Genomic DNA, 24,789 nt, shown 5'->3' on the forward strand with positions numbered 1-24,789 from the left:
AACTTGCCATATAACCTTTATTTCTTTCTACTATGTCTGGCAGGAGTTGGGATTGTAAAGCAATACTCCAATGACTCTGAATAGTCTCAGCTTTCCCTAAAGTTTCTCATTGTAACAGGTAACTGATTTTTCCGAGTGCTGATGCCAAGGAGGACCAAACCCTCCTAATGTCTGCATGAAACAGATCTGAATCCTACTTTTTTTCTTCACTCCAGGGAGAAGGAAGCCCTTGAGGCCATGTGATCTTTAGGTGGCACTGAGCCTTGCAGCACTGGCCACCCCCTCGCTTGAGAAAACATACCGGGGCACGCAGGGTGTCACATGACCGTTTAGATTTGTTTATTTTTGTTGGCATGGTTCATGAGCTTTCATGCCCAAATGAGGGGGCTGAGATGCTGTCTGTCTGGATTTGGTTGCCTGTGAAAGGCCACTGTTTCAGGTAAAATTCTCCCCCCAGTTAAAAAACACCCAGTCCCTGACCACTTGACAAACAGCCATATTTATCTTCCGCAGTGATACCATGTTAAAACATTGATTTTTAATAACTACTCCCCCATTTCGCTACCCACTCTCACTTTGGCCAACACTGGTATAGATACACATACTATGACTCTCTCATTCTTCATGTTTTGATGAGCAGCAAAATATTTACTAATGTTGGCATTTAAAGTATTATCCCTGTTAAGTGATAATAGAAGAGGGTGAGTTCATTGCTTCAGACTCTCTGCAAACTCAGACATCATTGTAATTTATGTCATGATTTTAAGATTTTCTGTGCCATCATAACAACTACAGACTTTCATTAAAACAGCAGAAAGAAAACACTCTGGAGAACCATGAAAGCACTGTCCTTTCATCCCTGGCTAGCACTTTGTTTCCCCACACAAGAGGGCAGGTATCACACTCTGGGCAATAATACTTTAATAGGTCTTCAGTATTAGCAGTATGTTAAGCAGCTACTGAATTCATCTAAATATTAATGACTGCTGGAGAAACAAAGTATTGTTTGAGAGTTCCATAAGGTATCGGTCTTCTTTCCAATAAGTGTTATGTTCACACAGTCATTTTTAAACAACTATAATCCAAAAAGTCACTTGCAGAATTTAACCAAATGTAAACATTGTTGGCCTTCCCAACATTAACTAGAAAAGTGAAAAGGCTTTCCTAACTCAAAGTAAGGAGGTAGGTGAGAAGAGTGTTAAATGAGGCTCATAACAGCCACATGCAAAGTCACAACCAAATCATCTGTAAGTTTTCCCACATTTACACATTTTAATTCTGACCCTATAAACCCACCTGCATCAAATGGAGCCTCCATGAAGTCAGCTCGCGTGTACAGGAGCTTGCACCATCAAGGGAGCTCTTCATTATTGTGAAAATATCCTACTTTTTCAATATGATATGTGCAAAAGTTAACCTTAAAAGTATTTTAAAGATTCAACTCAGAAAAATTAATCTAAAATCTAGGGCTGTCTAATTGCAGTTAACTCACGTGATAAACTCAAAAAAATTAATCACAATTAGAAAAATTAGTCGTGATTAATCACAGTATTAATTGCACTGAAACAAAATATCAATTGAAATGTATTAAATATTTTGGATGTTTTTCTATATTTTCAAATATATTGATTTCAATTACAACACAGTACAAAGTGTACAATGCTCACTTTATATTATTTTGATCATTTTAGAGTGCAAATATTTGTAAACAAAAGAAATAGTATTTTTCAATTCACCTAATACAAGTACTGTTGTGTAATCTCTATCATGAAAGTTGCACTACAGTACTTGTATTAGATGAATTGAAAAATACTATTTTTATGTTTTACAGTGCAAATATGTGTAATCAAAATTATAAAGTGAGCACTGTACATTTTGTATTCTGTGTTACTGAAATCGATATATTTGAAAATGTAGAAAACATCCAAAATATTTAAATAAATGGTATTCTATTATTATTTAATCATGCAATTAAACAGGATTCATTATTTTAATTGCTAGACGGCCCTAGTAAAAACATTTTTCACATGGATGCTGTGACAAGAAAAAAAAAATTCAGTTGGATCTTGATTGCAGGATCAAGGCCTGTGTGTGCAGATGCTTGCTTGCTCGCTCAGAGCCCATATTGACTTTAGTGGTGCTCAGCATGGATGCCAGGATCTGCCTAGAAGAATTAGATTGCAGGAGCAGGGCCTTCATTTCTTCTCTGGTTCTAAAGCATCTACTCTGATTAGAAGAGCAATTTGCTACACATTTTTCAAAACAAAAACACAAGAATCAGTAACTATATTCCAAGTGCTGTCATTGCCCAAAAGACTGCAGTTTTCCAAATATGTATTAAAGTTTTTCCTTCTGATGTTTACAATAACAACTTCTAAGAATAACTGAGCATGAGAACCAAGAGAGACCACAAGTAAATAAGTGGTCATTTAGCTTAGGTCACAGTTTCATATTCAGAAATACAGTGTTGTCAAAGCCCATCTTTCTTATTTGTATCTTTTGTTAAGCACTATATTGTGCACGTCAAACCTGGCAATAATTGGCACACTCCACTGTGAAAGACAATTACAGCAAATATCTTAAATTGTATGCAACATGCTGTAAATTTTAATAAAACTTTTTAAAAAATTAGGAAATCCATCATCATGACAAATCCCAAAGGGACATGGTCTCACAAACTGAGCTCCACCCGGATCACTCTCTGGCAAGGTGCTTGAGGTGGTCTGGTTATATATTCAGTTTATGTCCATCACTGGCAATCTTGTCATGCCACTAAAGCTTTTGACACCCTTGCAATTGCTGGTCATGTAGGAGCATTTATTGGTATACACACTTCAGAATTTGTTGATCCTTTGTTCTATTAATGTATCCATATCAAGAAAGCCACTGAAACTAAACAACAGTTGATGGAGGCGGTTGCTGCATTTGACTTCAACTATCTCATTTCTGAGCTTGTTCTTGATACAGAATAGCTCATGAAGATGACAAGAATCAGAAACATCAATCAAGTGTTCTTCAGCCTTCCACGTTTCACTTCCATACGACGGAGTTGGTATAACTGTGGCTCTTTAGATTGACTCTCTAGATTTAGATTGATGAGATTACTGGTTCTGTGGATGAAGGGAAAGCAGTGGATGTATTGTTTCTTGACTTTAGCAAAGCTTTTGACACGGTCTCCCACAGTATTCTTGTCAGCAAGTTAAGGAAGTATGGGCTGGATGAATGCACTATAAGGTGGGTAGAAAGCTGGCTAGATTGTCGGGCTCAACGGGTAGTGATCAATGGCTCCATGTCTAGTTGGCAGCCGGTATCAAGTGGAGTGCCCCAGGGGTCGGTCCTGGGGCCGGTTTTGTTCAATATCTTCATAAATGATCTGGAAGATGGTGTGGATTGCACTCTCAGCAAATTTGCGGATGATACTAAACTGGGAGGAGTGGTAGATACGCTGGAGGGGAGGGATAGGATACAGAAGGACCTAGACAAACTGGAGGATTGGGCCAAAAGAAATCTGATAAGGTTCAATAAGGATAAGTGCAGGGTCCTGCACTTAGGACGGAAGAACCCAATGCATCGCTACAGACTAGGGACCGAATGGCTAGGCAGCAGTTCTGCGGAAAAGGACCTAGGGGTGACAGTGGACGAGAAGCTGGATATGAGTCAGCAGTGTGCCCTTGTTGCCAAGAAGGCCAATGGCATTTTGGGATGTATAAGTAGGGGCATAGCGAGCAGATCGAGGGACGTGATCGTTCCCCTCTATTCGACATTGGCGAGGCCTCATCTGGAGTACTGTGTCCAGTTTTGGGCCCCACACTACAAGAAGGATGTGGATAAATTGGAGAGAGTCCAGCGAAGGGCAACAAAAATGATTAGGGGTCTAGAACACATGACTTATGAGGAGAGGCTGAGGGAGCTGGGATTGTTTAGCCTGCAGAAGAGAAGAATGAGGGGGGATTTGATAGCTGCTTTCAACTACCTAAAAGGGGGTTCCAAAGAGGATGGCTCTAGACTGTTCTCAATGGTAGCAGATGACAGAACGAGGAGTAATGGTCTCAAGTTGCAGTGGGGGAGGTTTAGATTGGATATTAGGAAAAACTTTTTCACTAAGAGGGTGGTGAAACACTGGAATGCGTTACCTAGGGAGGTGGTAGAATCTTCTTCCTTAGAGGTTTTTAAGGTCAGGCTTGACAAAGCCCTGGCTGGGATGATTTAACTGGGAATTGGTCCTGCTTCAAGCAGGGGGTTGGACTAGATGACCTTCAGGGGTCCCTTCCAACCCTGATATTCTATGATTCCCCCAAAATATCCCCCCAAGCCCTATACCCCCTTTCCTGGGGAAGGCTTGATAAGAATCCTCACCAATTTGTACAGGTGAACACCGACCAAAACCCTTGGATCTTAAGAACAATGAAAAAATCAATCAGGTTCTTAAAAGAAGAATTTTAATTAAAGAAAAGGTAAGAGAATCAGCTCTGTAAAATCAGGATGTTAAATACCTTACAGAGTAATCAGATTCAAAACAGAGAATCCCTCCAGGCAAAACCTTAAGTTACAAAAAAACACTAAAACAGATATACACATTCCATCCAGAACAGCTTACCTTACCAGCCATTAAACAAAAAGAAATCTAACGTATTTCTAGCTAGCTTACTTACTAACTTAACAGAAGTTCTGAGGCTGCCTTCCTGATCTGTTCCCAGCAAAAGCATCACACAGACAGACAAACCCTTTGTCCCCACCTCCCCTCCAGATTTGATAGTATCTTGTCCTCTCATTGGTCATTTGGGTCAGGTGCCAGCTAGGTTACCTTAGCTTCTTAACCTTTTACAGGTGAAAGGGTTTTGCCTCTGGCCAGGATGGATTTTATAGCACTGTATACAGAAAGGTGGTTATCCTTCCCTTTATATTTATGACACTTATACACCAGAGTAACTCAAGAAAGAGAAGGAAGGATTTTTTTTTGGCCTGTTTTATACCAAAATCCAGGATACCTCTTGTGCTTTATTGCTTCTTGCTCAGATAGTGTGCCTGAACTAGACACATCCAGCTCCTTACTGAATTCTTTGGCAGAGGGCTGCAAGATTGTTTCCACTTGTGTGAGGACTTCAGTTTACTTCCCATTTCCATGCAGAGTCACAGAGATGGGGAGATTGAACAGAGACTATTCTAATAGATCCCTTTGAGAGTCAGAGGTCTGGAAGTGCCTTGATTTCTCAGAACTTGCTTTCCTTGAAGGTTTGGTTCCCTTCTTAGGTCCTGCTTGTCCAGCCTTTTGAAGAATGTCTGGATTGTAGGTGCCCCTGTTGAGGCACCGGAGGAAAAAGGATTTTTGCTCGGGGAAATAGTTCCCATACTTAGGGATGCAAGCTACTGGAGAGAGATTGCCCATAGAAAATGAAGCTTTACGCTATGAAATATTTCCCACTTCTAAATGCATGGATATGAAATTAAGGGCTTAACGGAGAGATCCCAGTTGATGGACTGATGACCTATCACTTGCACTAAGGGGAGGAAGGCCATTGGGGTGCACTACTTCAACAGGTGGAGATGAAGGCCCCTTAATAGTATTTCATGCGTCTGCTGAAGGTCCCTTAATAGTATTTCATGCATCCTTGGGGCTCCATATGGTGGTGCTCTCCCACTGTGGATAGGGAATAGGCAACAGTAGCTGTACTGTAGGCCCAGATTGCTAAAGCAGGTTTGTGCAGTTTTGGCTTTGTTTTGATAAGCCACCCAGTCAGTGTTCCAGGTCAGGGAAGCACATGGGTAAATTTTTCAAAAGTTCCTGAGCCCCATTTTCAAAATAATGAGAATTATTTAGTAGCCTACGTCCCATTGACTTTCAATAGGACTTAGATGCTCAAGTCACTTAGGGTATGTTTATGCAAGGATAAAAAACCCATGGCTGGCCGGGGTCACCTACTCAGACTCACGAGGTTCAGACTCTGGGGCTGAAAAATTGCTGTGTAGATATTTGGGCTCAGGCTGCAGCCCAAGCCCTGTGAGGCCATGTCAGTTGACAGGGGCCAGCTGCGGGTGTTTAACTGCAATATAGACATACCATAAGTTGCTTTCGAAAATTTTACACTGCTCCACCGATCCTCCTTTCTCTATTCCCACTTTATCTTTGCCACATCAGATGGGAACAAGGGACAAGGAGGCTACTCTCGTCTACTCTAGGAAGTGGCTATGGTCACTAGGCCCTGACTGCAGAAAATCTGTTCATGTGTTCTACTGGATACTTCATAAGAGTGTGTTTTAGGGGTACACAGTGCACAAGAAGAAGAATCTAAGATACTTACTCTTTAAATAAAGAATAAATCCCCTTAATATCTTCTTAGGAAGTCATATTTCCAGGAGTGCATCTCTGCTGATTCACTTGCAGCATCTGTTTGAGACAAGGTCATTTGCATGAGCTCCAGCCAGAAGCAGAAAATGTTTCCATTTTAGAGAATGGGAGGAAATAACTGAAGCAAGAAAGAATTATTATGCTGCATAATTCTGGAATGATTACAAAAGGTGGGTAATCTTTTGAACATATAAGCACCGATTTATTTTGTGTTTTAACAAGTTATATACAGAGCTAATAACTTAAATCCAGCATCATCAGAAAAGCTTTAGAATACTATTGAGTAGCATCACAAAGAAGAGGCAAGTTTACTTTCCTGATTGATGAAAAAAAATACCACCAGAAGGTTATCCACTACAGGCGGTTAGGATTCCATCAGCACTACTGCCTATAACACGGAATGCCACATCAAATTCAGCTCCGTGGCAGTAAGTTATTTCATAAAACTGAGAAGCAAATGTGTGCAGCCAGTATATGCTTAATGTTTTCCTAATTTTTCTGCAATTTTAACATTTAGTAAGATGTATACAATTAAACATTTCCCTATTATGCTTCTCATAACTCCATCAACTTCCCATTTGTTAATAAATTTAAAATTACATGTCTAGAAAGCTTAGCTAAATACCAGTAATGAATTGCAGTAACATCTTTCAATAATATACTCTATAAAACTATCTTCAGCACGCTTACTGCAAATATTATAACTCAAATATTTTGTACAGTACGTGCTTACTGTTAATACTGCAACCACCACCAAGATATCAGACAATTAACATATTCAGTTGCAAATTTCCATAGCCAAGTGATTAGTAAAATACACTTTCCAGACTAACTTCCACCTTCAAGTATTTTATTAATATTTCAGTATAACTGAAAATTGAATTACTACTTATCTATGCCACATAATTCAGTGCTGCTCCCATGCACACAGAGAGATGTTGCCATAAAAGCTGGGTCTCATATGCAGCATATGACAAAGGGTCCCAAGTACTGATATATGACATAAAATGTTATGAAGTCACTTCTATAACACAAAAAGCCCAGGAGTTGGGGGAGTGGGGAGGGAGAGCCTTAGTAAGTCCAAATATTCTCCTTCCACACGAGTTCTCATTTTCTGAACAGAGCAGGGTGAATAAAAATCAATGATATTGAAAAAAAATTAAAGTAAATTGGATTTTTTTATTTAAATTGGATTTTTTTGATAAAACGCTTTTTGAGGAAAAAACCTAACTAAAGATAGTTTTAATTAAGATATATCTGAGTTATAATGTATCATCATGGAAGACAGATTATAAATTCTAATTCTATAGTATAAACAATATATTCATATAATGTTTAAGAAAAGTTTTGTAAATGAGTTCCAATAGTTCATGGATTAGGGACCCAATTTTATGGGGTTCCAGGGGCTTCTGTATAGATTATTTAGGTTAATCTTTCTATCTACCCAATGAGACTCAGTGCTCAGTCTAGAAGATACCATCCAAGATGCTTAGTTTTGCAGTTCTTACTCAAACTGTGGATTTGTGTCTCCAGAGGTAACATGCTTGTTAACAGCAAAAATGTTTTAAAATAAATAATATATAGACGTGAGAAATAACAGACCTCAACCCTACTGTCCCTCTGAAAATGTGTGTACACAGAATCAATCTCTTACCTCTCTCTAAAGTACAAAGTTTCAAAAATGAATAGAAGATTGTTGGGGATGGAAGAGATCTGGACAAAGAGAAGAAGCCCGGAAGGAATGTCACAAGGGTTTTGAGCAGCATATTCCCAAAGTCTTGCAGTCTTTCTGAGTGAAGCCTTCATTGATTTGAGATCTACTATATCATTCTCTCACTAGAAGGGAAAAGGTATGGCAGCAGGCTGTAAAAGAGACCCAGTTTGGGAATATTTCAATTAAGTTCCTCTACCTGTGGGTAAGACAAACATGCATACAAAATGCAAACAGTGCCACAACGAAATGCAAGGCCTGGTTGCCTCAATGAAACAACATCATGAGAAGTGTTCCTTCTCAGGAGGAAGCTGTGTTGAAGAGGATGAAAGGGACATGTCTGAACATGCAGGATCTTCAGGTTGGTAAACTTTTTTTTATTTCATACTACTTTCTTAAGGACTGCCTATCTTCCTTCTGGACTATTCTTGAATTCTCATGTTTGAGCAAAAAATATAGTTGTTACTCTTTGGTACTATCATTTTAGATGCAGTTGGGATAAAAAATAAATAGCTGAAATAGGCAGATCTTCCTTTTACAATTTCACCTTTAAAGTAGTACTGAGTGTCCGTGAATGCAATGAGTAATACTAAATGAGCAGTAAGGTAATAATAATTAAATAACTGCATTGACTTATTTTGTTCAGGAGAATCCATCATCAACATACAGGATTCTGAAGACTATCCACATTCAAGATCTATAGTTTCAGAGTTATCTGACAATGATAGCATTTCAGTCATACCATGTATGTCACATGGCCATAATATATCACTTGTAGCAAAAAGAAAAAAATATCTCCATCATCCAGAAACAACCAGAGATAAGTTTGTGATAAGAACCAGAAGATTACAAAAAGAGGTAATTGATGAAAAAATTGCTCAGTTTGTTTATGTAATAAACTCTACTTTCCGTATGATTGAGAACCCACACTTCATTAACATGGTTCAGTCATTAAGACCAGGATACTAATCCTCCCAACAGAGCAGATGTCGCAGGCAAATTGCTGGATAAAGTGTATGAAAGAGAAATTTAGCAGTGTGCAAAAGGTCTAGAGGGTGAAATTGTTAACCTGAGTCTTGATGGGTGGAGCAATGTCCACAATGATCCTGTCATATGTGCTTGTGTGACAACAGAAGAAGGAAGGTCTTCCTTTCAGAAACAATTGATACATCAGGAAATGCGCACACAGCTAAATACTTACAAGTAGTACCAGTAAAAGCTATAACAAACTGTGAAAAAAAATTCAAATGTCTTGTATGCATCTTGGTCACAGACAACGCTGTAAATGTATCCAAGATGAGAAGAAATTATTTAGAAGAGAGTGAAAAGAGTCCCAAGCTAATAACATACGGTTGCGGTGCTCATTTGATGCACCTCCTAGCCAAAGACTTCAGTGTTCCAGAAATAAAGGCTAATGTTGTTGAAATTGCAAAATACTTCCGTAACAACCACTTTGCAGCAGCTGCTCTGAAAAAAGCGGGAGGAAACAAGCTAACTCTCCCACTGGATGTGTGATGGAACTCAGCAGTGGACTGTTTTGAGCACTACATCAAGGGGTGGCCTAATCTGATGACAGTTTGGGAACAAAATCATGAAAAAACAGATGGCACTGTTATAGCCAAAGTTCTCAACATTGGGCTTAAGAGACATGTTGAACACATGCTGAGTACCCTGAAGCATACTTCTGTAGCCTTGAACAAAATGCAGGGAAATAGCTGTTTTATTGCTGACACTGTTGAAGTTTGGAAGGAACTGAGTGAGATCGTAAAAAGAAAAATATGCAATGACAGAGTTAAATTACAAGCATTAAAAAAAAGAAGGGGACAAGCACCATCTCTAGCTCATTTTCTTTAAAATATTTTCCATACTCAGTACCAGGGTCAAAATGTAACTGCTGAAGAAGAGGAGTTGGCTATGACATGGACATCCAGCAATCATCCCTCCATAATGCCATCTATAATAAACTTCAGAGCTAAGAGTGAACCATTCAAGAAATAGGTGTTTGCTGATGATATTTTAAAAAAAGTCACACCAGTGAACAAGTGGAAGTCACTTAAGCACTTGGATTCAGAGACTGTTGAAGTGATAATCTCACTTTTAACAGCAGTAGCTTCTTCTGCCACTGTAGAAAGAATATTTTTTTCCTTTGGACTAATTCATTCCAAATTGGGAAATCGTTTGGGACCTGAAAAAAGCAGGAAAGCTTGTTTTTCTTTTCCAGATTATGAACAAACAGGAAAATGAAGGTGAAAACGACTGAGTTAGCTGCAGAACGCAATATTTTATGTTTCTCATGTTGACCTGGCTGAAGTAGTTGATTTAATTTTTGTGGGTTTTTAAAAATATTTCATGTAACTATTGTAACAAAAACAAACCTGATTTTAAAAAACTTGAATGTTTAACTAAATTCAAAAATTCATATGCTTGTTTTGTTAAAATCTTGTATGTTTGCTGTTGAAGAAAAAAAATCCAGAATACATTACGTTGTTTTAGTTAAATAAAACAATTTAAATGCCTGTCTGGTGATGTTCTCCTCCTAATACTGCATGGCAAGAAAATCCTCCAAATATTAATGATTAACCTTGTCATAAACCTACAGCTAAGGGTAGCATAAAATCCCTCCTTTACCTGTAAAGGGTTAAGAAGCTCAGATAACCTGGTTGGCACCTGACCAAAAGCACCAATAAGGGAAGAAAATACTTTCAAATCTGTGGGGAGAAGGTTTTTGCTTTCTCTCTTTGTGTGTGTTTTCTCTGAGACAAAGAGAGAGACCAAGCAAGTAATCTAGCTCCTACAGAATGATACATTTAACTTACAGAAAGAGTAAGTAATAGCAAGGAAATGTGTTAGAGTATCTTTTGTTTTAGCTTGTGAATTTTCCCTGTGCTAAGAGGGAAGTTTATCCCTGCTTTTTCTAACTTTAAAGTTTTGCCTAGAGAAGAATCCTCTGTGTTTTGAATCTTATTACCCTGTAAAATTACCTTCCATCCTGATTTTACAGAGGTGTTTCTTCTACGTTTTTTTTTTTCTTTATAAATGACTTCACAAATATCTGCTTCAGTTACCTTTGGTAAATGAAATAACCAAACAATCATTCATTTTCTGATATAGCTGTAAAACTAATCTGAAAAGTTTTCAAACTAAATCACTTAAAAATATATAGTGTGTACCTTCTAAAAAATGAAACCAACATCTAATACATATGAAGAATATGTATTAAGGTTATAACAACAAACAAGAATGCACTTTTATGTAGAAATCCATGATTAAGTCACGTCTTCCTGACTAGTGATTTAAATCAATTTGACTTAAATCAAATCCACCCTGCTGGGAGCCCAGCTCTGAAGCCACCGCCAGCACCAGTGCAGAAGTAAGGATGGAATAGTATGGTATTGACATCCTTACTTCTGTGCTGCTGCCTACAGAGCTGGGCCCTCAGTCAGCAGCCTCTGGTCGCCCAGCTCCAAAGGCAGCAGCGCAGAAGTAAAGGGTGGCATGGTATAATATTGCCACCCTTACTTCTGCGTTGCTGCTGGCGGGGCGCAGAAGTACGAGTGGCAATACCGTAAGCCCCCTAAAATAACTTTGTGACCCCCCTGCAACTCCTTTCGGGTCAGGAACCCCAATTTGAGAAATACTGGTCCCCATGAAATCTGGTCTTTTGTGTGCTTTTATCCTATACTATACAGATTTTAATAGGGAGAGATCAGATTTCACGGTCATAAATTTGGTAGGGCCCTAGTTATGATAAGGATGAGGACTAGAAATATCACCAGCCCTATTAAGTTTGTATAGGTATCACTGAAATGTATCATTTTGTTTTACCAGATAGTTGTTGTGATGCTTTGAGGCCACAAAAAACCAACTTTATGTCTTGAAAGCAAATATTCCGAAGTAGTCATTTTAATGTGTTGATGGTATCATTGGTTATCCCTATTTCTATAACGGCACCATGTGACTGCTCCACATCACACCTCATCTTGAAGACGACACAATCAGCCTTCAAATGATGTATGATGTGCATGTGTGTAGAGAGGATACATTAAGTCGACCAACTCAATAGTGTCTGCCACTCAGCTAACACATTTATCACAACCACTGTACAAAAAAGGGAAATGACCAGAAGTTCTTTTTAATACATGCTCATACTATTGGGAATTTATATTTCCTAGCATAATGAAAACATAAATCCACATATTTTACAGTTTTGATGTTTTTTCCTAGATCACATATTATAAAAAAGTAAATAAAAAATAAAGCAAATGGAGTGAGCCAGTTTTTTTACAGCATTTTATCTGGACTGATAAAAGCTCTGCCTCTAGGAGATGCCTGTAAACACATGTAATGGCTGGGAAACAAAATATTCAAAGCAAAGAAAGAATAAAAACTTAAAAGTCGTTTGGAGAATAAGATAGGGAGATTAAAGCACTTGTGTTTATTTTAACAGGAGGGGAAGCACAAAAAATATAGAAAGGATATAAAAAATTGCTGCAAGAGTTTTTTCCTGGACGGCATTCATAAAAAGAAAAAAGTTTGTGATTTTTTTTGGTGCTTTCCTGTCAACGATCTACTGCCACTTTCCAGGCATCTAATCCCTACAGCAACTGAGAATATGGATAGCAATCTCTAGGGTGGACTTCAAGTAGTCCACAACAATCACTATTCAGGTTTTTAATAAAGTGCTCTAAGAATCTTCTCATTCAGTCACACAACCAATCTTCCATTTTTATACTATACTGTCAAACTACTCAACTATGATTACTGTGTTACCTTGGTCATTGTAAGACAGTTCACAGGGGGAAATAAAAAAAATCCCAGCTTGTTGGATCAACTTATTTGGTAAAACTTGACACAACTTTATAAAGTCTACTTACTTTGCAAATTATATTTGCAAGCAATTGAACTTTACTGCACTAATTCTACCTTTTTTTAAAACTTGTTTTAAATTTTGGAAAAAAAAAAGTCTGCACACCTATTGGATCTGAGTCAATTAAAACATTCAGTAAACTGAAGAGCAGACATATATAGTGGGATCTATCAGGTCTAATACATGCAGAGGTGAAAGTAAGCCAGTCCAGTCCAGTGTACCGGCAAGAGCTAGTACGTTGTGCCGGACGGGCTTCCCTGGTGATGATTTAAAGGTCCCAGTGCTCCTGCCACTGTGGGGAGCCCCAAACCCTTTAAATCACCTCCGGAGCTCTCTTTAAAGCGCCACCGGAACTCTTGCAACAGGGCTCGGGCAGGGGCTCCCTGCAGTGGCCAGAGCACCGGGCCCTTTAAATCCCCGCCTTAACTTGGCAGCCGGGCTCCAGCAGGGATTTAAAATGTCCGGAGTTCTGCAGCGGCCGGAGCCCTGGGCCATTTAATTCACCCCTGAGCTCCCAGCCGCCTATGCAGCAGGTTGATTTAAAGGCCCCAGGGCTCCCAGCCAAAGCCCTGGGGCTTTTAAATTGCCTCTTCCGGTTAAGGCCATGCCCCTTCCTGTTGAGGCCACGCCCCCACTCAGGACTCCGGCATACCGGTAAGTCCTTTAAGTTACTTTTACCCCGATTATACGTACAAGAGGGGACAGGATCAATGAAAAAGATTGAGAGAAAAAGAAAGGTAAAACATCAAAGACTCAGTGCTCCAAAAATATTGGATTATAATGCCTATACCAGCATCATACAGTTCTTCTTTATCCACCATATCTACGTACTCTTCAACTTTAGCATATTTCTTGCAGCTTTCATCTTAGTGGGATAAAAAACTGAATCAGTGGCAAACTTCTGAAATCAAATTGCCTGGCATACATTAAAACAGTGGTTCTCAACCAGAAGTACATGTAGCAAATCTAGTACAAACTAAAAATTTCATATAATCACTTGCTTATACTGCTCTATATACTACACACGGAAATGCAAGTACAATATTTATATACCAATTGATTTATTTTATAATTATATGGTAAAAATAAGTAAGCAATTTTTCAGTAACAGTGTTCTGTGATACTTTTGTATTTTTATGTCTGATTTTGTAAGCAAGTAGTTTTTAAGTGAGGTGTAACTTGGGGGTAAGCAAGACACATCAGACTCCTGAACGGGGTACAGTAGTCTAGAAAGATTGAGAGCCACTGCATTAAAATGTTAACATCAGAGCCCCATCTTTTAAGTATTGATTGATACTAGAATGAGGTTACAGCCAAGATATCTATTTCATGAAGAATAAGCAGACAGAACAGGACATTCAATACCACAGAGGTTTCTGCATGTATGTCAGGCCAGAATTTGTTCAATTTAGGACACGTATGTGACAAATTTGCAGACAGTTGCTGGCATCTTCAGCATTTGCTCTCCTTTGCAAGACCTGCTTTAAATAAATTATCTGAGGTTCAGTAGAATCTATTGAGGATCTTGTTCTGAAAATAATTGAGAGAGCACTTCTGACAGTCATATAAATTTCTGCCCCAGGCTCCAAGAGAAATTTTTATTTTGCCTAACTCTCTCCTTATTTAGCTGTAATCCCTCACACATATTAATTGCATCTATTTGTATGCAATCTCAGCAAAATGGTTATCAGTCTTTCACAAGAAAGCCTCATTTCCCACATTCTTTATACAGACAAGATAGCACAAAATATATATAGTTTTTAAAATGTGGAGCATGCAGAAGATATGTACTACACAGCCATTAAAAGGGCACCCTCTACTGAAAAAAAGTTATTAACCTCTAATTTTTTGCTACTGTTTGTTGCTGAAAATAAACACCCAATATTAGTTTGGTTACACTGTGCTAGGCAGCTTTACTACTTCCGCTGTATAATTTGCCCATTTGGTTTTTGTGAGCCTTCCACATACCAAAGGGGGAGAAGAAAATATAACTGCAAAACCACAAAAATTGGCAGACATTTTTGTTTTCTACATTTGGGTCATTACCCCCAATGAAAACGTCAAAAGGTGCTCAAGAAAAAAATAATATGGAGGCTCTGATACACAAAAAGGAAACCTCTCCACAGGTTTTATTCTCCATGATGTATGTATGTTTTATTGGATTACTTGACAAAAATCAATGTCTTTCTTGATATATTAAAGTTAGACACATTACCTAGTTCAACTACAACAAGAAATTATTCCAGATTCTTATTATTAATTAAAGCTCATCTTACATTGTCGGAAAGATGTTTCTAAAAGTAAAAAGGTCATTAGACTCAACTACTGTACAGCATGAGAAAGTGTACACAACACATTTAACATACCCAAATTTTATTAAATTTGGAACTGTATTACACTCATTTGTTTTGGACATTCACTAAAACTTTTCAGTTTTATATTTCAAAAAAATCTAATCATAGCAAACACTGAGTTGGTGTTTGATTGTTGGCTGTTATGGAACTGTTGCTCTAAAAGTAAAAACTTTTTTTAAAACATGTTACCCAACTTAGAGATATAAAGGTTACAAGTACAATTTTATTCTGAACTTCTCAGTAAAAATGGCTTTAGGAAGTTCATGTTTATTATTTATTGTGTTTCCATATCAAAGGGGTCATAAAGTGACATTGACAAGCCCTAACACCACACTACAGGACTCAAAACCTTGACTGGTTTGTGTCTGGATGGTGTCCCACCACCAGAAATACAGTTTCTGCAGGCCAGACAATAATGGGGCTACTCAACCTACTTCAAGTTAAGTATTAGTGTAAATCTTTGCATGATTGGGGCAACTGTCTTGAAATCATGGCCCTCAGTTACATCCTACGCAAGTCCACTTAAAGCTACAGGGTTAGCAGAGGCAATATTGAAAGTAACGTTTGGCCTGCAGAATCTTTATTAAGTATGATAATGCAAAAGCAAGAAAGGAATCTTGCCAGATTCCAAGACAAGTTTCTGCTTATGAAAAACTGTTACTTGTAAACCGAGAAAATATGATATAAAATCACAGACAAACAAAACACTACTTGCTATTTTTACAGAATTGCTTTTCAGATTAGAACTGTGTTTTAAGCTTGAAAAAAAACAACTGAGGCAATAAAATTACTTTCTATGCACACTTAAACTGAATATTGATAGATTTTTAGGCCAAAAGAGACCATTATGACTACCTATATATGGCCTCCTGCATAACACAGGCTACAGAACTTCACCCTTTAAATCCTGCATCATGTCCAGTAAATTACCAGCCTGAATTCGAAACATATCTGAACCTGTCATAATTAATAATTTCTTCAATACCTTCTACCACTATAACATGCTACTTTTCTTGGATACTGAAAATTCTTTGCCAAGACCACCTGTGATAAAATATCCCAATATGAAGTTGTTTTGTTACAGTTCAGCTAAACTAAGAAACCTGCTTTTTAGGAGACTTTCTAGATCAGTGTTTCCCAAACTTGGGAAACTGCTTGTTCAGGGAAAGCCCCTGGCGGGCCAGGCCGGTTTGTTTACCTGTCGCGTGCGCAGGTTCGTCGATTGTGGCTCCCACTGGCCACGGTTCACCGCTGCAGGCCAATGGGGGATGCGGGAAGCGGCGTCGGCTGTGGGACGTACCAGCCGCTGCTTCCTGCGGCCCCCCATTGGCCTGGAGCGGCGAACCGCGGCCAATGGGAGCCGCGATCAGCTGAACCTGCCGACACGGCAGGTAAACAAACCGGCCCTGCCTGCCAGGGGCTTTCCCTGAACAAGCAGCATCCAAAGTTTGGGAAAAACTGTTCTAGATCAATAAGCATGGACAAGTTTATCAACACCTAAGACGAAGTGTCAGTTTGATAAAATCACTTTTAGCTATATAATTTAGGCTATCCAGACTTTTCAATGTCACCTACTTCAAGAGCTCCTTCAGCATCTTTTTCATCTTATTTGCAAACCAATAGTCTCAGGGCTTGTCTTCACTGCAGAGTTAACTTGAGTTGTAACTTGAGTGTTTCCCCTAACTCAAGTCCCAGCCATGCAAAAAAACATTAACTCAAGCTGACTGGCCTGATAGGGGCATAGGCTCCAGTTAACAACTCTCAGCTGTTAATACAATAAGACTACATCTACACTACAGCTGGAACTGACGCTCTCAGATTGATCCACCGGCAGTCGATTTAGCAGGTCTAGTGAAGAACCGTTTAACAGCAGATCGCTCTCCAGTCGACCCTTGAACTCTACCCCGAATGAGAAGAGTAAGGTAAGTCAAAGAGTGTTTCTTCCACCAACCCCCCCCCTCCCCAAGGTGTAGACCCCACGGTAACTTGACCTAAGGTACATCAACTCCAGCTACTTTATTCACGTAGCTGGAATTGTACAGAATAGGTCGACTTACCACGGTAGCATAAACATAACCTAACACTTGAGTGGGGCTGCGTGACATTTCACTGTGGCCATTCTCACTCTGCAGTCACGACACAGCTTCAGTCAAGTCAATAGTTATTTTTTCTTATAAGCCACACCACTATTATAAAAGGCAGAAAGGATCCCTTGGTAATACACAGCAGACAGAATAGTAGTATGCCATGCCTGCAACCTCATTATCATGAGTTCAATTCACAACTTAACCTGCAGAGTATAAAATAACATGAACAGGAGAGAGGGAGAATTTTTATTTTACAATTAAAAGCCATAGTTCCACTTTATAATATAGATACTTAAAACATGAAATATAAACACAATTTTTCTACCACATTTATAACTTGTTTTATAAAATGAGCAGAAGCTTAGCATCATAAATCTCAGGAATTTTACTAAATAAAAAAAGCTTTTTATGTTATTCTACTGTAAGTATCAAAATGAAACTTTTTAAAAAAGGCATGTTTTGCCTTGTAAGAGTGTTTAATTTAAAAAATACTCAAAACTTAAACTGCTCATATATACCAGTTCTAGGCTACCAGTCTACCAACTGACAATTCATACTTTTTTTTTTTTTTGGTAGTACTGTATGCCAGAGCTAAAAACATGAAGATTCTCTACTGATAGTTGATAAATAAGCAGTGAGATTTGGCCTATTAATATTTATGTAAAATGAAAAATGAAAAAAAGTCATTGTAGAAAATCATGCTGACAAGGCTTCAGCAACCAACATTCACTGCATAGCCTACTGTAATCATTAGAAAAGCAACTACCATTTTTAAATGATTCATCAGTTTAAAACAGGATATAAATAGCAAACGATGTTAACTGACAATATAATTGAACACAATCTTCCTAAACGTTTTTACGTAGACTTACAGAAACATTAGTACAGTGTCTTGCTTTACTTTATTAAGGACAACTTTTCAACTTGACCCATCAAGGCCATGTCACTTTTCCAGAGATAAAGAAACCATACAGAATGTTTCTGAAACTTTAAAATTCTAAAACTTTAAGATTATTGGGGCATATTTAACGAGAGCAAAAAAGGGGAAAAAAATCTGAGACGGGGGGGAAGTTGATGTAGGATTATAATTCATGTCTAAAGGGGTATAAACATACTGTCAAACAGCAATTTCAAAACAGCCGCAAAGCATCTCTACTAGGCGTAATTAGGGTCTGTCTGCCTCTCTGATGTGTGTGACTGATTACAGAACACAACACACAGGAGCTCAAGTCTAGCCCGGAGAGAGGAGTCCGGCCAGAGCACAACCAGGCCATTGTTACCTCTTCTATGCCCAGAGCCAAAACCACAACAGCAGCAGGCTGCGGACTCAGCATGCCGAGGAGTGGAAAGAGGCGGTGGCAACTCTCCCACCCGCAAAGACTTACACCAGAAACAGCCAGACAATAGCTGTGGCCCCACGCAAGACGCCACCTCCCAGTCCCAGACCCGCGCGGCATCACCAGGCAACCCCCACGCCGCCTCCAAACACACACAGCCAAAGTTTTGCTGTCCAGAAGGGGGGGGGGGGGTGGAGGAGGCACCACACACCCATCGCCCCCCCCCCTCCCCAGCCCGTCAGAGGAGCGGTGGGTGCCCCGGCTGGGAGCCGACAAGGAACCGTCACCGCAGCCCAGCCCCCGATTCCCCCAGAAGCCCCAGCCCCGGGGCACCGATGTCCTCGCCCGCCTTCGCCCCCGGAACACCCCCGCCCCTTACCGTGCGCTGGGGGGGGGCGGCGGCGGCAGCAGCATGCCCGGCTCCCCCTCGCTCTCCACGGGGGAGGGGCGGGGGCTGCCGGGACGCCCCCCTCCTCCTGGGTCCGGCGGGGGCGAGTCCCCCCTGTCCGCTCGCGGAGGCGGGGGGTGGGAAACTGGTCTCCGGGCAGCGCGAGCTCAGAACAGGGGGCGGGGTGGGGGAGGGGGGGGCTGAGGAGCCCTGGGCGCGGCCGTAAAGCGCTTCCGGGATCCGGGCCGCGGACCTGGCGACAAGGGGAGGGGCCCGGCCCGCTCTACCCAGGCGCCAACATGGCGCCGCCCAGGCCGGCTGGCCGCCGGCCCAGATATCGCGAGACCTGACGAGAAAAGGGCTGGCGCCGGCGGATAATTAAACATGTGAGGGGTGGGTCAGGGGCTGGCCGGGCTCGCGCGCGATTGGAGCGTCGGGCTAAGAACGGTGGAGACGCGCCCTGCCCGCGCGGCGTGACAGCAGCTGCAGGGGGCGGGGCCCGCCGGGGGATGCTGCAGCCCGCTCAGAACACACCACGCGAGAGCGAAGCCGCTGTCAGGCCCGGCTCGGCAGAACGTGGGGCTCCCGCGCTGAGCCGGCCCCTGCGGAGCCCGGGGGAGGTGCCGGGTTTTTCCCATGTCGCGCTGGCGGGGAAGGGTCGCCAGCTCTCTTCCCTTGGGTGCGCGCCGCAGCCCCCGCTGAGCAGCCCACGTTAGCGGAGCTGTGGTGATAAGGGTTGGGACGGGATGGTGACCCATGGAACGGGAGGGGTCTGGTTTGCATAGCGGCCAGGCCGAGACTCCAGACCCAGGCTGGTGGAACTACCTCACTCAGGGGTGCGAAAAACCCGCCCCTCTGGGGGGCAGCGTTATACCGTGTGTGTGGAGAGCGCTACGTCAATGGCAGAGCTGCTGCTGCTGATCCCGCCACCACCTCTGGTGGATTAACTCCGCTGGCGGAGGAGGTCTCCCGTGCCCGTGGCAGCGTCTTCACGAAAGCACTTCAGCTGTGCCGCGGTAGCAATGTGGAGGGAGACAAGCCCACTGTTTATAAGGTGAACTCGCCTACGTTGACGAGGGCCATCACTTGCTGCTGCGCGCAGCACCTTCTGGCCCTGGTGTGTGGATCTGGAAAGGAGCTCTTTGCAGGCCAACTTGCCCTTGATGCAAATTTTGAGCTTGCTTTTAATTAAGTCTATCCTGCATCTGTTCCATTTGTTGGACCATTTATACCTCATTAGAGGAAGAAATAGCTCAGTGGTTTGAGCATCGGCTCTCTACAACTGTGTTTTAGCCTGGTGTGCTAAGTGCAGATGGCACAATTTAGAACACGTTTTTCAGATTTTTTCCCCCACACTTTTAAGTTTTCACTTACAGATTTGGAAATGTCATTTTCTGATCTTTCAGTCGCACCTTGATTGTTGCAGAATTCCTTGTAGAGCTGATCCATGGTAATCATTTCCTTCGTTCTGAGTGCTTCTGTTACAACTCAAGGTTTGACAAACAAAGCTTCTTATAGAGGCCAATACCTTCATCGTTATGATGTTAGAAGAGACCCTGAACCAATTATCAATGTATAAATGCAAAGTCATAAAACTTAACGAAGTCTTGCTTTACCTTCACTTTTTGTTGTGGTAGTATTTTTTCCATCAGTTGTTTGGCTTTGAATAAAAAAAACAAAAACAAAAAAAAACAGTCCTCTGTAGGTTTGGCATCTTCATCTTAACATGGCACATCTATATACACATCAGTAATGCATAGATTGGATTCCTTCAACTGAGTTGAAGACACAAGCCAAATTGTGAAAAAAACATATGTAAATGTCCCTAATGCAGGAATACTCACCATCGTTGGTGAACAGTTTCTTTTAGGCTACTGGGCAAGTCTCCCCTAGTGACTTGAGGTTGGCTTCAATTGCTTGCCAGTTTCTCAAAAGTCAGTTGACTGCTGGGTTAAGGGATAGCCAACTTCTATTCACATATCACTCTACTTCTTTCCATTCAATTTCAACAAAGAAAACAACCTGAATTCTTCTTTGAGCTTTGTGGGGACAGAAAAATGGTTGTAAATTTTCAATAAAATCATTTTTGTTTCAACTGATAGCCAATCACTCACATTTGCAAGTATTGTGGGCTGTGTGTATGGGGAAGTTCATCTCCGAATGCAATCGTTTTCAGCACATAACAACTGGTACACCAAGTTGAGTTTACCATAGTTCATATTTGCATTATCATCAGAGTATGCAGTAATACAATTAATGTTAAGCTGGTGTTTATCTAGGCTGGTCTTTATAACACAATGAATGCCTCTTGCAGATTCATCATAGTCTTCATAAAAATTGAGCAACTTGACTGAACACCATGTGATATAGTAAAGTATTGCAAGCTCCTCAGAAACATCTTTCTGTTCTCTTTACTTGAGGTGTCAGTTGCTATGGCAAAATACACAGGCTGTTTTGGTAGAGAGGGTAATAAATCCCATAAACAATCCCTCACAGACTTTGGGACCGAAACATTAGTCACTAATAGCTCTGCCTTGTTTCTTCCACAAGACAATTTAACATTGACATCCCAAAAATATTTCGCTAGCTAGCTTATTGCCGTAGTCCATGCTCTTCCAGCTAAGGCTGTGTTTAACTGTGTGGTAAACAGCTGCAATTTCACACTGCAATTCTGTCTCTTTCAGTGTTTGAAGAGACAAAGAATTTGCTAATATTTGTCAGACCTTTAATTTGTATGTTTTTCTCCTATAAGTTTTGCTTATATGCCTGATGAATTCAGATGAATTCATCAGTGAATGTATGGCAGCACAAAGTACAAAAGGTTTTACCAGACTTTCTACTGACAGGTTTTACCCAGCTGTATTTTTCTTCCTATTGACATTTTTATATAGTCTCTTCACTTTCTTCTCTTTAGGCCCAGGACTGTCTGAAGTTCCCACTCATATTGCAAGGCAGCCAAGCTGCTGCATCTGGTCCCACTGGACCCTTCTTCTCGTGGGTGGCTCCTCCCATAGATACAGAGCTGCAGGAACTGAGCCTGGACGTGACAAGTTGGAACGCTCACCGCACTGTCCTGGCCAAATTCCAATATGCAGAATTACATTCGGGATCCCTAAATCTGCTCCTTCCTCCCCTCTGCTGGAGTTGCTATTGCATAATTAGCTTCCCGTTCACATCCTGTCCTAAATCACTATATGGTATTGTAGCTGAACGGCTGACATGTTCCACCCCAGAGCAGATGCTGTTTGAAGGTGAACAAAATCCTTCCTGAGACAAATCCCAATGCCCGCTTTTCAGGAGAAACTTCCACTGAGGCCGGTGAGAGTTTTCACTGAGTGGCAGTTATAGAATGATACTGAAACCAAGGTCGTAAAAGACCTTGAAATTCTCCAGAATGGCAGGCACGGCATATGTGGAGCTTAGGAAAGGGACTTTCCTCTACCCTTCCCAGCTGAAGAGCTGCTGGCGCCACTCAAATTTGGCTGTCCACTCTCGGTCCATCTACAAATGGTGTTGTAACTTAGTGCACGGGTTGAAATACGGGAGAAAAGGAGTCCTGTACTGATTTAGTATTGGGCAGCCAATTTTTCATTAAAATTACAGATGGCCCTTACAACACAGGTCTTTTGGGAATCCAACCCTGGGAGAGGCAGGGAAGCAGGTGCTGCCCCCAAGGGTAGGAGGCCATGGGACAGGGTTGTTGCAGAGCAAGCTGGGACTGAGAGGTGGCTGGGCCAAACCTGAGCAATGCTGTGACCCCATGCGCCAAGTCACAATTCTCGGAATGGGAAGCCAGGCCCTGTCCCACAGCACAGGAGCTGCAGAAACTGCTGCTGTAGGATGAGTTTTAAGTCATTTTATACAATCTCTTATTTAGTGTTATTTTGCATTTGTGGAAAACATGGGGCTCTAGCTGCAGTAATAATATTTGTCCTCCTACTTATGTTGTGTGCTGTAATGGGGCCAAAGGGTTTGCATAGGCAAAGAGTCATCATGAGGTTCTTGCTATTGCAGGGTGCGTGGTGGCCACCTAGGCCCAAAGACATAAAGAACAATTGTGTGAGAAATACAGGATACGGTTTAATTTCTAAAGGGCATCAGCCCACGCTGTCTTATTCTTGATATAGATCCATACATACCACTTGTTTGTCAGACTGTGAGCCCTATGGGGTAGGAACTGATCCTTTTGGCTTCTCTGGCATGTGCCTCACATTTTCTGCCACTGGGGTTTAGGTTCCTGTTAAAACTGAGGCAAGTTAATTAGTCCCACAGTGAATCAGCAGCAAAGCCAGGATTAGGTATTAAGAGTTCATGCCTTGCTCAGGCACTTAGCCAAAGGGTTTTGACATGTTCACACTGTGTGGACCACATCTTAAAAGGAAAGTTTGTCTTGTTGATCCACGTCCTCTTCTATGCAAGAGCGCACAGACCACTTCCTTTCCTATTCATGTGGCAACTACAGCAATTGATTACATGGAAAAGTAATATTAGGAAAGCATTGAATATATATTTTAGCTTCTTTAATGTGATTCAGCAGCTGGAAACAAGGAAAGCTGGTATTGTGTCATCAGCCAGTTCTTTTCAAACAGCTGTTTAAGAACTAGTGCATTAAACTATGGTCTGAAATATGTTTGTGTGTGTATATATTTTAAAAAGTAAAATATACTTTGAAAAAGTAGGCATCAATACTTACTATTAAAACAGGTAACTAGAATGGAATGGAATGGTAAAGTAGAATGGAATTCACTGTTCAATCTAGTTACAGTAAACCAAACCTTCTAGATGAAAATACCCTTGAGTTTATTACTTATGGCAGTAATTATCACCAGCCTTTGAAAGGCCTCAGGTTGGGATTTAAATTCTATATTCCCCTCATTTTTAAGAAGAGCAAAAATCTAGTTAGTTCTGCTTCCCTTTCCTTTTACTGAATAGCAGTCTGAAAGACCCATTTTCCTATTTTGGAAGAAAGCAATTTCATGTATGTTCATGTCTTAGAATCACAGTCAGCAAGGTTAGTTGATAAAAATGACATTATGCCATTCCATTTTTATTTTCTCTCAATGATTTCTGTATTTAGTCCTGGGGAAAATCTGCACCATTGCACATGCACAGAATTTATGTCCCCCACAGATTTCTTTGCTTTCCTGTAGAAAAATGACTTTCTGATGAGGAAGCAAAGGGAAGCCACAAGAATGGTAACGCGACTCTTCCCAGCACTATGTTTCAGGTGCCCAGGGCAGCTAGCAGAGCGGTAAATCACTGTGGGGCAGGGGCGGAACTGGGGAAGACACGGCTGGTGGCTCCTACCCTGCCCCAGGTTCAACTGATAGTCCTGGCAGGGCCGGGGAGGACAGGACTTCCTCTTCCCCTGCACAGCATCTGGAGCCAGGTCAGACCAACTCCCAGATTTCTCCCGCAGCTGCAGGAAGCTCTGCAAACTCCGCACCCTCCCTCCCCTGCTTCTTGCGCCCATAGGTCCTCCGCTACAGGGGGAGGGATCCCTGTACAGGGAGCTGCTCCCCCATGCACCGAACCACCATGCATCTAGACGCTGTCATACCCAGACTCTCCCGCCGAGCCTCACCCCTCTGCACTCAGAACCCCCTTCCTGATGAGCCCCACTCCCCCTACACCAATCCAACGAGCCACCCACACCCAGATCCCTACCCCACTGAGCCCCAACCAGCTGCACCTGGATC

The 24,789-nt window shown here is 41.3% G+C and overlaps 1 protein-coding gene across 3 annotated transcripts in view; it reads right to left on the minus strand.

Moving 5' to 3' along the window:
- Positions 1 to 19,284, minus strand: part of TAB3 (TGF-beta activated kinase 1 (MAP3K7) binding protein 3) — a 76,870-nt gene extending 57,586 nt beyond the window's left edge. Inside the window, exons 1-2 of one of the 3 annotated variants that reach the window (XM_084642933.1) lie at positions 19,082 to 19,284; positions 6,300 to 6,385 (exon numbers count right to left, since the gene is read on the minus strand). The gene's annotated coding sequence lies outside the window, so the exon portion shown is untranslated. The remainder of the gene's footprint in view (positions 1 to 6,299; positions 6,386 to 19,081) is intronic. The other 2 variants (XM_084642929.1, XM_084642930.1) reach the window with 2 other exon arrangements.
- Positions 19,285 to 24,789: the final 5,505 nt, after the last annotated feature.

The sequence above is a fragment of the Lepidochelys olivacea genome, assembly GCF_965140295.1.
Source record: "Lepidochelys olivacea isolate rLepOli2 genome assembly, chromosome: 1".
NCBI classification, from domain to species: Eukaryota; Metazoa; Chordata; order Testudines; family Cheloniidae; genus Lepidochelys; species Lepidochelys olivacea.